General features: G+C 37.1%; 1 protein-coding gene across 4 annotated transcripts in view; it reads left to right on the forward strand.

The window, feature by feature from the left end:
* The window catches only part of PDE7A (phosphodiesterase 7A), a 355014-nt gene that overhangs the window by 278019 nt on the left and 60372 nt on the right, over positions 1-16623 (forward strand). The gene's annotated exons all lie outside the window — the stretch shown is intronic.

A 16623-nucleotide genomic window follows, 5' to 3' on the forward strand; every position in this document is an offset into this window, starting at 1 on the left:
TATTCTTCTCAACTCATTCTATGAGGCCAGCATTACCCTGATACCAAAACAAAGACATCACAGGAAAAGGAGACCACAGACCAATATATCATATGAATATGGACACAGAAATCCTAAACAAAATACTAACAAACTGAATCCAGCAACATATATAAAGAATTATACACCCTGACCGAGTGGGATTATCTCAGGAATGCAGGGTGGCTTAACGTTCAAAAATCAATTAACGTAATAACCATGTCAATAATAATACACCCAGAGAACTAGGAATAGAAGTGAACTTCCTCAACCTGATAAAGGGTATTTATGAAAACCCATAGCTAACATCATACTTGATGGTGAAACTTTCCCCATGAGATCTGGAACAAGGCAGGATGTCCAGTCATGCTACTTCTAGTCAACATTGTGCTAGAGGTTCTAGCCGGGTCAATTAGGCAAGAAGAAGAAAAGGCATCCAGAACAGAAAGGAAGAAGAAAAATTCTATTCACAGATGACATGATCTTTTTAGAAAATACTAAGGAATTATTAGAACTAATAAATTAGTTCAGCAAGGTTGCAAGATACAAGGTTAATACACAGAAATCAGTTGTTTCTATACTCTAGAACAACTGAAAATGAAATTAAAACAATTCCATTTACAGTAGCATTAAAAAGAAAATCCTCAGGTTGTTTTTTTAATATTGAGTTGTATGAGTTCTTTATATATTTTGGATATTACCCTTATCAGACATATCATTTGCAAATACCTTCTCCCATTCAGTAGGTTGCCTTTCCGTTTTGTTGATGGTTTCCTTTCCTGTGCAAAAGCTTTTTAGGTTGATGTGGTCCTATTTGTTTACTTTTGCCTTTGTTGCCTTTGCCTGAGGAGACAGATCCAAAAAAATATTGCTAAGACCAGTGTCACATCACATACTTGTCTGTTTTCTTCTAGAAGTTTTATGGTTTCAGGTCTTACATTTAAGTCTTTAATCCATTTTGAGTTTATTTTTGTATATGGTGTAAAAAAAATGGTCCAGTTTTATCCTTTTGCATGTAGATGTTCAGTTTTCCCAATATCATTTGTTGAAGATGCTATCTTTTCCCCATTGTATATTCTTGCCTCCTTTATCGTGGATTAATTGAACACATGTGCGTGGGTTTATTTGGGGGATCTCTCTTCTCTTGCATTGATCTGTGTGTCTGTGTTTGTGCTAATACCATACTGCTTTGATTACTGTAGCTTTGTAGTATAGTTTGAAGTCAGGGAGCATGGTACCTCCAGCTTTGTTCTTTTCTCTCAAGATTGCTTTGGCTATTTGGGGTCTTTTGTGGTTCCACACTAATTTTAGGATTATTTGTTCTAGTTCTGTGCAAGAGGCCATTAGTATTTTTATAGGGATTGCATTGACTCTGTAGATTGCTTTGGGTAGTATGGGTATTTTAACAACGTTAGTTCTTCCAGTCCACAAGCACGGTATATCTTTCCATTTATTTGTGTTATCTTCAGTTTTTTTCATCAGTGTCTTATAGTTTGAGAGCACAGGTCTTTTACCCTATTGGATGAATTTATTCTTAGGTATTTTTTTTTTGATACAAACAATCTGGCTGACAAATGGGAAGAGGACGCAAATAGGCATTTTTCTGAAGGAGACGTACAGATGGCCAACAGGCACATGAAAAGATGCTCAACATCACTAATCATCAGGGAAATGCAAGTCAAAACCACAGTGAGATATCACCTCACGCCTGTCAGAATGGCTTTCATCAGAAAGACAAGAAATAGCAAGTGTTGGTGAGGATGTGGAGAAAAGGAAACTCTTAAGCACTGTTGGTGGGCATGTAAATTGGTGCAGCCGCTATGGAGAACAGTGTGGGGGTTCCTCAAAAAGTTAAAAATAGAACTACCAGGGGCTTCCCCGGCGGTCCGGTGGTCAAGACTCCACACTCCCAATGCTGAGGGCCCAGGTTCAATCCCTGGTTGGGGAACTAGATCCCACATGCCACAACTAAGAGCCTGCATGCTGCAACTGAAGATCCCATGTGTGCAACTAAGACCCAGCGCAGCCAAATAAATAAATAAATATTAAAAAAATAATAGAACTACCATATGATCCAGCAATTCTACTTACAGGTATTTATCCAAAGAAAACAAAAACAATAATTTGAAAAGATATACGCACAGAAATATTCATTGCAGCATTATTTACAATAGCCAAGATATGGAAACAACCTAAGTGTCTATCAACAGATGAATGGATAAAGAAAACATGGTGTTTATTTTTATACATAGATACATACATATATATGTGTGTGTGTGTATGTGCCACACAGTGGAATATTACTCAGTGCTGAAAAGGAATGAAATCTTGCCATTTGTGACAGCATGGATGAACCTAGAGGGTATTTTGCTAAGTGAAATAAGCCGTACAAAGAAAGATAGATACTGTATGTTTTCACTTATATGTGGGAATCTAAAAAACAAAACAAATTAACAAATATGAAACAGACTCACAGATAAAGAGAACCAATGAATTGGGGGGTGGGGCAATAAGCAAAATAGGTAAAGGGGATTAAGAGGTACAAAGTACCAGGTATAAAATAAATAAGTGACAGGATATAATGTATAGCACAGAGAATATAGTTAATATTTTAATAACTTTGTGTGATGTGTAATGTATAAAAATATCAAATTACTCTTGTACACCTGAAGCTAATATAATATTGTAAGCCAATGATATTTCAATTTAAAAAAAAAAGAATGAAATACTTAGGAATAAATTTAACAAAAGAAGTGCAAAACATTCTCTGAAAACTACAAAACATTGAAAGAAATAAAAAATCCAAATAAATGGGAAAATACCCTATGTTCATGGATCAAAAGATGAAATACTGATAAGGTGGCAGTACTCCTCAAGTTGATCTATAGTTTCAGCACAGAATCTCAGCGTATTTCTCTATAGAAATTGATAAGCTGACTTGAAAATTTATATGGAATTACAAGGGACCCAGAATAGCAATAAACAATCTTTCAAAAAGAGAGAACAAAATAGGAGGACTCACACTTCCTGATTTCAAAACTTACTAATACAAAGCAACAGCAGACAGGACAGTGTGGTACTGGCACTTCAGCTTGCAGTACTTACCTTTTGTACTTACAGACATATAGATCAATGGAGTGAATTGAGAGTTGAGATAGAAACCCATGTGTCTTTGATCAACTGAGTTTTGAGAAAAGTGCCAAAACCATTCAATGCGGAAAGAGTACCTTTTCAGTAAACTGTGGTAGAACAACTGGATAGCCACATGCAAAAGGATGAAGCTGATCCTTATAAGTTAAAATGGATCAAAGATCTCATTTTAGGAAACGAAACTATAAAACTTCGAAGAAAACATAGGGTGAATCTTTATGACCTTGGATTTGGAAAGGATTCTTTGATCTGAAAAATGCATGAGCAACAAAAGAAAAAAATAGATACATTAGATTTCATCAAAGTTAAAAACTTTTGTACTTCACAGTACACTATCAAGAAAGTGAAAAGACAACCCACATAGTGGGAGAAAATAATTGCAAATCATATACCTAATAAGGGAGTCATTTCTAGGATAGAAAAGGAACTCGAGGGACTTCCCTGGTGGCATAGTGGTTGGGAATCTGCCTGCCAGTGCAGGGGACACGGGTTCGAGCCCTGGTCCGGGAAGATCCCACATGCCACGGAGCAACTGGGCCTGTGCGCCACAACTGCTGAGCTTGCGCTCTAGAGCCTGCAAGCCACGGCTACTGAAGCCCACGTGCCACAACTACTGACTGGAGCCCGTGCTCCGCAGCAGGGGAGGCCACCGCAATGAGAGGCCCATGCACCGCGGCGAGGGGTGGCCTCTGCTTGCTGCAACTAGAGAAGGCCCGTGTGCAGCAATGAAGACCCAACACAATCATAAATAAATTAAAAAAAAAAAAGACATGGGCTTCCCTGGTGGCGCAGTGGTTGAGAGTCTGCCTGCTAATGCAGGGGACACGGGTTCGTGCCCTGGTCTGGGAAGATCCCACATGCCACGGAGCAGCTGGGCCCGTGAGCCACAATTGCTGAGCCTGCGCGTCTGGAGCCTGTGCCCCGCAACGGGAGGGGCCGCGATAGAGAAAGGCCCGCGCACCGCGATGAAGAGCGGTCCCCGCACCGCGATGAAGGGTGGCCCCCGCTTGCCGCAACTGGAGAAAGCCCTCGCACGAACCGAAGACCCAACACAGCCAAAAATAAATAAATAAATAAATAAAAAAGAAAAATCCTTGGGAAAAAAAAAAAAAAAGACAATGCAATTAAAAAATGGACCAAGGGTCTGAATAGTCATTTCTCCAAAGAAGATATACAAATGGCCAAAAAACACATGAAAGATGCTGCAACATCTTTTCCATCAGGGAAATGCAAATCAGACCACAATGAGAGATGGCTAGAATAAAAAAATCAAGATAATAAGTCTTAGCAAGGGTGTGGAGAAATCAGAGCCCTCGTGCACTACTGGTGGGAATGTGGAGTGGCACAGCCTCTTTGGATAGCAGTTTGGCAGTTCCTCAAGATGCTAAACGTAGAGTTACCACGTGACCCAGCAGTCTCACTCCTAGGTATATACCCAAGAGAAAGGAAAACCGGGCCACACGAAAATTTGTACACGAATGTTTATATCAGTAACAGCATTATTCAGTAACCAACTGGTAGAAATACCCTGAATGTTCATCAACTGATAAACAGATAGACAAAAAGTGTTATGTCCATAATGGAATATTATTAAACAATAAAAAGGAATAAATTTCTGATACATGCTACAACTCGGGTGAACCTCGAAAACATGCTGAGACACAAAATAAGCCAGACACAAAAGGTCACATTGGGTGTGATTCCATGTATGTAAAATATCCAAAAATTTGATTGCTGTAAGGATAGAAACAAGACAGGTCGTTGCTGTGGGCTGGGGGAGGGAGAATGGGGACTGATTGCTCACAAGTATGGGGCTTCCTTTGGGGTGAGAAAAATATTATTAACAGTGGTGATGGTTGCACATATGTGCGACTACACTGAAAACCATTGTACTGTGTATTTAAATGGGGGACTTGTATGATTTGTGAACTGTATCTCAAGAAAGCTGTTTAAAAAATCTTAACAGCATTTTATTTAGAGATTTCCTTGCAGTTTCAGAATATTTTTAAATTAATGATCCAGAAGTTTGAAGGAAAAATAGTCGGAAATGCTAGTTTCAATGTATTGTCAGTAATAATATCTAAAATTTTGTCCATCTTGTTTGTCATAAATATAAAGTCAGAAAAGTAAGCCAGAGTTGTACTAAGCATTAAAATTATAATATACAACCCCAGTGTGTTCTTACATGTTCATCTGTTAGTATAAAACTGCTTCGTTTTAATGAAAATATATGCTGAACAGATGCATCTGAGCTCTGCCTTGCATTTGTTTATGGAGCTTAGTTCCTTTGGTGGAGCACAGTTTTACACGAGGAACCATGCACAGGCACAAATGAAAAAAGAGAAGGTTAATTCAGAGCCCAAACTTTGCTAATCAGTAACACGTGTATGAAACAGTCAGATCCATATACAGAGATGCCAGAGGATGGCCTAATTTAAGATATATGTGAAAATATGTTACTCTGGGACCATAAATTAATATTTTGGTAGGAGTCCCCAAAGAGTTAAAATTTAAATGTTTGAATATGTGCATTTTTTCAGAAATGACTCACATAGCATAAAATTCACCCTTTTAAAATGTACAGTGTGCTTTTTAGTGTATTCACAAAGTTTTGCAGTATTGTACACCTTCACTACGATCTAATTTCAGAACGTTTTCATCACCTAAAAAAGAAACTCTACCCACAGTCATTCCTCACTCCTCCCTCCCCAGCCCCTGCAACTAGTCATCTGCTTTCTCCCTGTATTTACATATGGAATATGTGCATTGTTTTTACTACAAATTTGAAATAGTTAGAAGTATCCAAGAATTAAACTAAATCTTTTTGAAGACAGAACATTTATGTTTTATAGCATTCACTTTAAATGATTGTAGGTAGTCCATATTTCACTTTAGTAATCAGCCAGTCAGTCCATTACGGTAATTTCCTTAAGATTATTTCCTAGAAGTGGTATGACTAGTTAAAATGTTAGGTGTAGATTAAAGCCTTTTGATAAACATTGCCAAACTACCTTCCAGAAAGCTTATATCAATTTATACTCAAACAGTCATGTAAGAAAGACTCATGTAAGTTGTAAAGTATAATAATACAAGTAGGGCTTCCCTGGTGGCGCAGTGGTTGAGAATCTGCCTGCCAATGCAGGGGACACGGGTTCGAGCCCTGGTCTGGGAAGATCCCACATGCCACGGAGCAACTGGGCCCGTGAGCCACAATTACTGAGCCTGCGCGTCTGGAGCCTGTGCTCCGCAACAAGAGAGGCCGCGATGGTGAGAGGCCCGCGCACCGCGATGAAGAGTGGTCCCCACTTGCCTCAACTGGAGAAAGCCCTCGCACAGAAACGAAGACTCAACACAGTCATAAATAAATAAAAATAATAATAATAATAATAATAATACAAGTAACTAAATTTGTATATAGGGAGAGAGGTTCATAACTGCCTTTCAATTAAATGTTTACTTGTCTAATTTTGAAAATTGTTTTCTCCTCAACACTTCAGAAACTTTTCAGTGAACAGGAGTCATAATTTTTAAATCAATTGTACTTGAAACATTACCTCAAATTAGGAATGCAGCTGCATAGTACCAGTTTGTATTCCAGGTTCAAAACAAGAAAGTCTTTAAATATATCTTATTCATCAGTTGTAAATTGCCTGTACTTTATGTAACTGGCTCTTAATTGTTCATACAATAAATCTTTCAGCTGTATCAAATTACGTATTTCAGTTAGTTTTTTTGTTTGTTTGTTTTTTAACGCTTCCTCAGTAAATCTTGAAATAAGCCATTTGGATGGCCCAAATGACTGATTATTTTCCTCTTTATACAACTGCATGTTGGAGATGTTAAAACTGATGTGACTTTCCCAAGTGGAAGGGAATTTATTCCAGATAGAGGAAATGAGTTGGGTACAGGTGTGGCAGTGGTCATGTCCAGGCTCTGATCAGGAAATTGTGAGCAAATTATTTGGTTGGAATTGGGGTACATAAAGGGTGAAAATGAGATAATAAGGTTAAATTTGTGCCATAAAAGGCAAATATTAACTGGCTTTCTGTATCTTCTTGGTAATAAAAAATAATGCTGCTAACAGGGTATAGGGAAGGATGCACGATAAGGTGCTGTGTATGCAGTTTGATGAGAGGGTTAAAGATTTTGTGCTCTTTGGAGTGTCCCCCTTTTAACCTTGATCGTACAGGTTCTTCTTATCATATCAGTTTTTCTCATATCAGCTATTCTCCCTCAGTTTTATCAGGTTTTTTTTTTTTTTTTTAAGTGATATGATGGTGTACTGAAGGGGGCATATCTCTTTCAGAAGTGTGTGTATTTGGGTGGGGATGAGGGGGAAGGGGGAAGGGCATGCATACACACACACCTGGCCTTATCATCCTCTGATCAGTGGTTCCCAATTGATAATGGCAAATCCCAGAAGAATCTGGGATTTTGGCAAGGGATTCATGAATCCACATGTATTTGCAATAGTAAACTTAAAAAACCAAACTCATACATATATATATTATTGTTTTTCAAATATAAGTAGATACACCTGTGATTAATTAAATCAAATTCATTTAAACATAACTACTGAACTCTCAGTGTTATATCATTTTGTATTTTCTCGATCAGTGGATATGTTTTATATTCTTTTATGAGATGGTCAGTCACATTAGTCAGCCACAAGAGGAGACATGGGAAAAGCTCACGAAGAAACAAGGTGTATTATGCTCACGGGTCCTAGAGACAGGAGCCCTGGTACGCCACACAGGGCCACGTGGGAAAACACCAGGGTGGTCAGAAGGCAGAAGACAGGAGTGAAGGGCAAGTTAGGCCATGGCCTCTATTCAGGTTTCCTAGGGAAAGGCAAGGCAGGGCAGAGTGAATGGTTCAGGATTGGTTAATTTGAATCATTTTTCAGGCTTTGGGCTACAGGAGTGGTCCCTAGTTGGCTGGTACCTGACCCTGGGATGATTAGTTGTTTTGAGATGCAAGGGTCTGATGGAGGTCTGGCTCTGGATTGGCTGGTTTGCATAATCAAAGACATGCTTCTGGCTATCTTTAAGAGTTGGCTATCCCATGGAGGGGCAAGTCTCCCCAGTCAGAAAGGTTTTTAAGATGTCAAAACAGCATTATATGCGGATAATAATGGTATAAAATTACACGCAGTGCGGGATGTCAGAAGAGTAACCCGTATCGTGTAGGGTGCACGGACTATTGGACACTTAGGAAGGTTAACCACCGCCTATGCCCGCCCTGTCTGATCTCCAAAAGGGGTAGAATTGTGACTTAGACCCTGAATTACTTGGGCAAATTTCTGATTGTTACGTGCCTGCCTGTTTGTGATGCCACTGACTGAAAATGGACTATTACCATTGGGTAATGACTGACAAAAATTTGATAAGGGGAGCATTATGGTCAAGCTTTTACCATGAGCAAAAACAGTGAGTAAGTTAATGAGTTGTTTTTTTCTTTTATTTTAATTCCATGGCTGTCTTACATTGTAACTTAGAGAACCTGGTAATTTAAATAAGAGCTAGGTTGATTAATGTCTGCTCTGTAGAGAGGGGAAAGCCATTTTATAGAATTTGATTTGAGTCTTTGATATGCCTGAATATATTAAAGCACTGGTTAGACAGTGTTAAATGATTTTTAAAGGCTTATAAATTTTAGTTAATGACCCTTCCCTTGGACTGTGTTGGAGAATTGGGTAAGAACACCTCGGTGACCTTCCTGGATTATCTTTAAGCATACCTTAGCTGTCTACTTTCCCATTATCCAGCTGGAGGAAGCCAAGGCTTTTAGAATGTAACTTTTGTATCAAGACTCCATGATAGGAAGGGTAGACCTCAGATTTGAACCCATGATCGCGTACGTGATCCAAAGTCTCTGCCCTCCTGGTTCAATTTTAAGAAGATAGTTGTTGGCATGAATTTCAAACTTAAGAGAATTCCAGACTTTGAGGAAAATTAGATGAAAATATTTTTCCTCTGTACTTTTAAAATTGTACTAAAATACGCCTAACATAAAATTTATTATTTTAACCATTTTTAGAAACCATCATTTCTCTCCATTTGCCCAGCTTTCTCATTGGCCGCACAGAAACTGTGTACCCATTAAACAGTAATTGTTAGTCCCTTCTTTCCCAGCCCCTGGAAACCTCTATTGTGCTTTTTGTGTCTGTGAAGAAAATTTCTTTGTAATGAGAGAATTTGTTGATGTTAGATGATATAAATTAAGTTTTAAATTTCTTTGTAGAGTGTTGATTATAAAGGCATTTCTTTTGAACAAAGAAGTACCATGTACTTCAATGTAAATTAAAAGTTATTTTTGCCCTTTAATTCTTTGCCTGTTCTATTTTAAACAAAATATTATAATTACGTATGCGAAGTACAGAAGCCCTCGTGTTCTCATTTTATTAAATGTAAACAAATGATGTTAATTTAAGAGAAAATAGTTCTTTTTTCTGAACCTTACCAAATTGCTTTTTATACATTGTTCCGGTTCGAGCTCCTTAAGGTAGCATTAGTCTTAATTGCCTTTGCAATTAAGTTCATCAAAATGGTAGCAAATTCAAAAGATGACAATCTTTTTGCTAGCTTGCATAAATTTGTATCATGTTCTCCTAGCTGATGGTTGTCAAATTGCACATGATTTGATTCAAGCTATTTTTTTAAATGAGCACAGAATGTTGTTATTATTGCTCATTGTATTCCATTAGCAATAGTTACTGGGAGGTGCTCTATACGTTGTCCAGACCCTGGGCTTTGGGCTTTTTTTGTTCGATATACTCAGGAGGTTGTGAAAAACGCAGAGTTCAGGTTCACCCACTTTACTTTGACCTTGCAGTGAGAGCCAGCTTCAGTACTCTGCCTGCCTTTATGCATTCCTGCCTTTACTTAGCTTTTGCCTGAGTGTTCCTTATTTTATTACCAGCTCATGGATTCATTGCAGTAGGTATTTTCTGTATTTTCCAGCATTTTCAGTTGTTTTCAGTGGTAGGGTCCATTCTCTAAACTAGTCTGCTGTTGGAAATGATCCTGTGATCAAATGACTCCTGTGATCTCAGAGACTTAAACCGAATCATTACAGTCACCAGGTAAATAATAATAGGAATAGGAACACAGGTTTTGTCTTGATTATTAGCTATAATTTATTCTTGGCTGCTTCTTCCAAATCAGTGTCTGTTACAGAACCGGATGGCAGAATTTTTAATATTATCTGCTATATCTTGCTTTCATTTTGTAAAGGAACTAAGGAAGCCTAGATTGGAGGAAGTGGCTGAACCAAAAGTTCAGTCTCTAGCCTAGGTCTGGAAGAAACTATTACAAGCCCTACAGGGGATGCAGTTTGAAATTTGTTGAGCGTTGGCCTTCTTGTCACTTGCTTTTTGTATTACAGTTAAAGCTGTTTCTAATTGGCTTTAATGTTACAGAGGTATAAGAGGGAATGTTATTTATATTTATGTGTGAGAGAAAATAAACGCGTGGGGATGTGCTGTTTAGTTTGAATAGTTACCATTTGCGAGTTTTGGTCTTTTGCCCTCCCGGTCCTTTCCTGTTTGTAAGCCTGAAGATTTTGGTTTTAACCGTCTTACCTTCTCTCCTTGAGTAATCTTACCACATGGTCTTGAGTGCTCGGGAGGGGATTACTCCCAAATCCCTTCTTCAGCTCACCACAATCCAGACTCCTGGATGGACATTTCCACTTAGTTGTCCCTGGGGCACTGAGCCCTCTCCTGTCTCCTGAATCCTGTCACCTTTCTCTGTTCCTGTGGCCGCTACCCTAATCTCAGCCATCGTCTTATTCTGGATTAAGGCAGCAGCCTTCTTACAGAGCTCCTGAAGCCTGAAGTCTTCCGCTGTATTAATCCATTCCATCCACTGGCACCCAAAGTATTTTTTCCAAAATATAATCTATGCATCACTCTCCTAAATAAAACTTTTCAATGGGTTCGTTTTGTCCTTTGTACACAATTCAGACCTGTCAATATTGTTGCCAGTCCTTATTCTCTAGTCTCAATCCCTTACCACTCCCACCTTCACTTTACACTGTAACCTGTACTGAACTTCCTTTGTGGGTGGGAGGGAGTAGATTTTGCTCCTCTTTTTGAAATTAAACTTTATGGAGGTACAATTTATACAATGTGATGAGTTTTAACAAATGTGTACACCTATACAGCTACTATCCTAACCAAGGTACTGTGCTCTTCAATCATCCCCAGAAGTTCCCTTGGGCTCTTGCCCCAGACCACCACTACTGATTCGTTTTGCTTGTTCTCGAACTTCATATAAATGGAATCATACAAAATGTAGTCTTTTTTCCCTGATTTTTTTTTTTCACTTAGCACAGTGTTTTTTGAGGTTTATCCATGTCATTGCACATATCAGTAGTTTCATTTTATTGCTGAGAAGTATTCCATTGTATGGATGTACCACAGTTTATTTATCCATTAATTAGTTGTTGGATGCATGTGTTGTTACCAACTTTGACTATGGGCATACCTCATTTTATTGCACGTTGCAGGTATTGTGTTTTATACAAACTGAAGATTTGTGGCAACCCTGCATTGTCAAATGATGGTTATCATTTTTTTTTTAAGCAATAAAGTATTTTTAAATTAAGGTATGTACATTGTTTTTTTGGACATAATGCTATTACACACTGAATAGACCACAGTATAGTGTAAACATTAACTTTTATATGCACTGGGAAACCAAAAAATTCATGTGACTTGCTTTATTGTGACATTTGCTTTATTGCAGTGGTCTGGAACTGAACATTTACTCTCTCTGAGGGATGCCTATATGAATGAAGCTATGAACATTCATGTTCAGGTCATTTTGGGGACATATGTTTCATTTGCAGAGTTCTAATTGCTCCCCATCCCAACACTAGATATTGCCAGTCTTTTTAATTTTAGCTGTTCTTGTTGGGTGTGTAGTGGTATCTTGTGGTTTTAATTTTCATTAAATTTAATTTTCATTTAATTTTCATTTCTCCAGTGATTAAACATGTTGAGCATCTTTTCGTGTGTGTATTAACTATTTGTATATCTTCGTATATCTTCTTTTGTGACTTGTCTGTTCAAGTTTTTTTTGTTGTTCAAGTTTTTAGCCTATATTTTAAATTGAATTAGTTGTGATTAAGATACGAGTTGTCATTAATATATGTGTAATATATTCTGGATCAAATCCTTGGTCAGATATTTATATTGCAAATATCTGAGTCTGTGGTTTGCATTTTCATATCTTAACACTGTCTTTGAAGAGATGTTTTTAATTATAATTAAGCATAGTTAACATTTTTTATGACTAGTGTTTTTGTATCTAGAAATCTTTACTTAACCCTAAATCATGAATATATTCTCGTACTTTTTCTTAGAGATTTTATTGTTTTAGCCTTTATGTTTAGGTATAATGATCTGTGTTAATTTTTTGTATAGCATGAGATTGCACGTTGAGATTTTTTTTTCATAAGTTTATATAGTGCCATTTGTTGAAAAGATTACATTTTCCCTTGAATTACTTGGGCACCTTTGTTAAATATCAATTGACCACATAAGTGTGGGTCTGTCTTTGAACCCTCTGTTGAGTTCTGATGCTCTACGTCTGCCTTTATGTAAAAACCACATTGTCTGTAGCTTTAAATTAAGTCTTGAAATCAGGTAGTGCAAGTCCTCCAATATTCTCTTTTCTTTCCAAAACATTTCTGGCTATTCTAGATCTTTAGTGTTTCCATACAGATTTTAGAATTTGCTTGTCAGTTTCTTTAAAAAAAAATGCTGGAATTTTAATTGGGATTGTGTTGGATTTATAGATTAACTTGAGAAAAATTGGAAACAATATTGAGCCTTCCAATCCGTAAACATGTGTATTAGTTTCCTAGGGCTGCCAAAACAAAGTATTACAAACTGGATGGCTTATAGTACAGAAATTTATTTTCATGGTTCTAGAAGCTAGAAGTCAGAAGTTAAGGTGTCAGCAGGGCCATGTTCTCTCTGAAGGCTCTTGGGGAGGAATCCTTCCTTGTCTCTTCTAGCTTCTTGTGGTTGCCGGCCATCCTTGTTATTCCTTGGCTTGTAGATGCATTACTCCAGTCTCTGCCTTTGTCTTCACATGGCCTTTACCTTTGTGTGGTTGTGTGTCTGTGTCCAGATTTCTCTCTTCTTATAAGGACATGAGTTATATTGGATTTCAAGCCCACTCTAACCCAGTATACTGTTATCTTAAACTTGATTACATCTGCAAGGAAACAAGTAAAGTCACATTCATAGGTACTGGGCGTTATGACCTTGAAAAATCTATTGGGGAAAACACAATTCAGTCTTGTAACAACATGATATATTTCTCCATTTATTTAGGTCTTTAATTTCTCTCAAAAATGTTTTATAATTTTCATTGTACAGATCTTGCTCATATTCTATTAAATTTGTCTTTAAGTATTCATGTTTATGGATGCTATTGGAAGTAGTATTTTTTTAATTTCACTTTTCAATCGTTTTTTATGAGTATATAGAAATGCAATTGATTTTTATATATCAAATTTGTGTCCTGTGACGTTGCTAAATTTTCATTAGTTCCAGAAATTCTTTTGTAGGGTTTTTATGATTTTCTATATAGATGATAATATTGTCTGCAAATAAAAGACAGTTTTTCTACTTTCTTTCCAATTTGTATGCTGTATGTTTCTTTTTCTTGCCTTAATGCATTGGCTCTGACTTTAAATACCATATTAAAGATGTAAAGCAGACATCCTTGTCTTTTTTGTGATCTTAGGGCAAAGGCATTTAATTTTTTATTTTTAAGTATGATGATGGCTGTAGTTTTTTTAATAGATGTCCTTTATCAGATGAGGGAGTTTCCTTTTATTCCTAGTTTAGTAAGAGTGTTTAGCATAAATGAGTTGAATTTTGTTCAGTGCCTTTTCTTTATCAGTTGAAATGATTATGTGATTTTTTTTTTTAATTCTAATATGTTGAATTACATTTATTGTTTTTTTTGAACAGAAAACCAATTTTGGATTCTTGGGATAATCTCCACTTAGTCATAATGCATTTCCTTTTTATATATTGTTGGATTTGATTTACTAATATTTTCTTATAGATCTTTGTGTCTATGTTTATGAGTGATTTGGTTTATGATTCCCTTTTGTAATGTCTTTGGTTTTGGTATTGGTTGTTTTTTTTAGTAATTTTATTGTGATGTATCTTGGTGTGGCTTTCTTTGTGTTTCTCCTATTTGGGGTTCATTGAGCTTCTTTGACATCTGGATTAATAGTTGTCATCAAATTTGGAAAATGTTTAGGTAATTTCTGTTGATCTCTTCTATAGCATTTAGTCTGCCATTAAGCCCAACTGCGAATTTTTAGTTTAGATACTGTATTTTTTAGCTATAAGTGATCCTTTTTTTTTAAAGTTTCAATTTCTTTTTTCATAGTGTGCATGTTTTCTTTAAAATCTTTGGATATATTTACAATAACATTGTAAAAGTCCTTAATCTACCAATTCCATTATCTTGTTCATTTCTGGGTTTTTATTGACTCCCCACCATCACCCCGTTTGGGGTCACATTTTCTTGTTTATTCTCCTAATTTGTTATTTTTCACTTGTCATCTTTAAAAGAGTGTTGAGTTTTGATCTGGTAAGCAATTTAGTTACTTGTGGATCAGCCTGATCCTTTTAGGCATATTTTCAGCATTGTTAGTGTGAGTCCAGAACAATGCTGTCCAGTAGAACGTTCTGCATTGATGGGCTACATTTGCCTTTCTCCTGTGCTATGGCATTTCTTGGGTCGCTATGGAATGTCCCAGGTATTCTGTGAGAGCTCTTCACTGTGGTTGGTGGGGACCAAATGTTTCCCAACTCCCCTGTAGTTGTTCTTTTCCCAGCCTCATGGTATCTCATTCTACACATGGCTAGCTTAGTATTTAGCCAAAGACTCAAGGAGACCCATTTGTGGACTTCTGGAGCCCGTTATCTTCACGGCTCTTCCTGTCTGGTACTCAGCCCTGTAAAATCCAAGTATTGTACCCTCCCTGAACTCCAGTCTCTGTGTCCTCAACTTTGTGAGACTTCTTGCTCTGCAGGGTTACTCTGCTCTGCTTTGGGGTTTGGAAACTGCTTTCAAGAAACCTGGGCAATTATAGGTCTCGCCTTGTTTGTTTTCTTCCCCCTTCTCTCAGGGATCAAAGTCCTATACTACTTGTGTAACATCTGAAAGCAATGTTTCACATAGATAGCCTAGTTCTCTAGTTGTTCATGATGGGAGTGCTGGTCCACTACCAGTTGTCCTCTCATTTATTGAACCTTGTTTATATTTTTATAAACAAGCCGTGATTTTGCTTACCTCGGATTTTTGCACATACTGCTTTTTCTGTGCTTGGAACTCTTTCCCCCACCTCTTGTGTGACAAACTCTTATGAAATCATTTAAGGGTCAGATTATGTGTCACTTTTTCCCAGTGGTCTTCCTAGCTACTACTGAATCCTGGGTTAATTGTCATATTTGGCACTCATAGCATCTTACATTTGCTTGTAATTGTGGTTATTTGTTATGATTGTTTGTAGTCCCCACAAAAATCTGAGCTGTATGAAGGCAAGGACTGTGTCCATTTATGTTATATCCTTCATGCCCAACACAGTGGAGATCTCAAAATCTCTTTCTGCGTCTCCTTCTGTCCCTTGCAGTACTATATGTGGAGATGAAATAGTACTATTCAGTGTGCCTCAAGTATACTTCAGAAATTTTTTGTGCTTCTACTCTGATTGGTTGGAGAGGGGAACAATTGTTGACAGTTGGCATTTCCTTTTTAAATTTGACCAATCTCTGAGAGATTAGTATTTTTCTTCTTTAGTATTTGTGTTATAAATATTTTGATATATATTTACCCACAAGTAGTGGTCAGTTCGTAGTATTATTTTTAGCGTGAAGTTTTTTTCCTTACCTACAAATAGTTCTCATTTAAAAATTATCTTTTGAGATAAATACCAGTAACCACTTAGATGTTAGTAACTTTGAGGAAATCAGTATGGCCAGGTCTGTGGGGTGTGGTGGGGGATGAATTTCCCATTGAAGAGCCTTTAATAACAGCTTTCTTAGAAAGGCTTCTTTGATTATGAAATCGAGTCAGGTATAGTATTGTGGGATCTTAGAACTAGCAGAGACCTTGAAGGTCATTTTTTCTAGCCTGCTCCACAACCCCCTTGACAGAAGCTAGTTTGAGGCAGCTCCTTTCAATTTCCATGGTTCTAACTGTAGAAAGTTCTAGAAAGTAATATTGAATCAAATTCTATTTTCCACAAACTTGTACCCATTGGTCTACTTCCACCTTTCATAATTTCACAGAATAAAGCTGAACTCCTTGGCTTATTTTATCTTATAGCAGTTTATATATTATCCTTATCTGCATTTAAAAATGTTATGTATGAATGCATCTTCCAGTGTAATATTGAGAACTGAATTCAGTCTTA

Source organism: Balaenoptera acutorostrata, chromosome 17, assembly GCF_949987535.1.
Source record: "Balaenoptera acutorostrata chromosome 17, mBalAcu1.1, whole genome shotgun sequence".
Taxonomy (NCBI): domain Eukaryota; kingdom Metazoa; phylum Chordata; class Mammalia; order Artiodactyla; family Balaenopteridae; genus Balaenoptera; species Balaenoptera acutorostrata.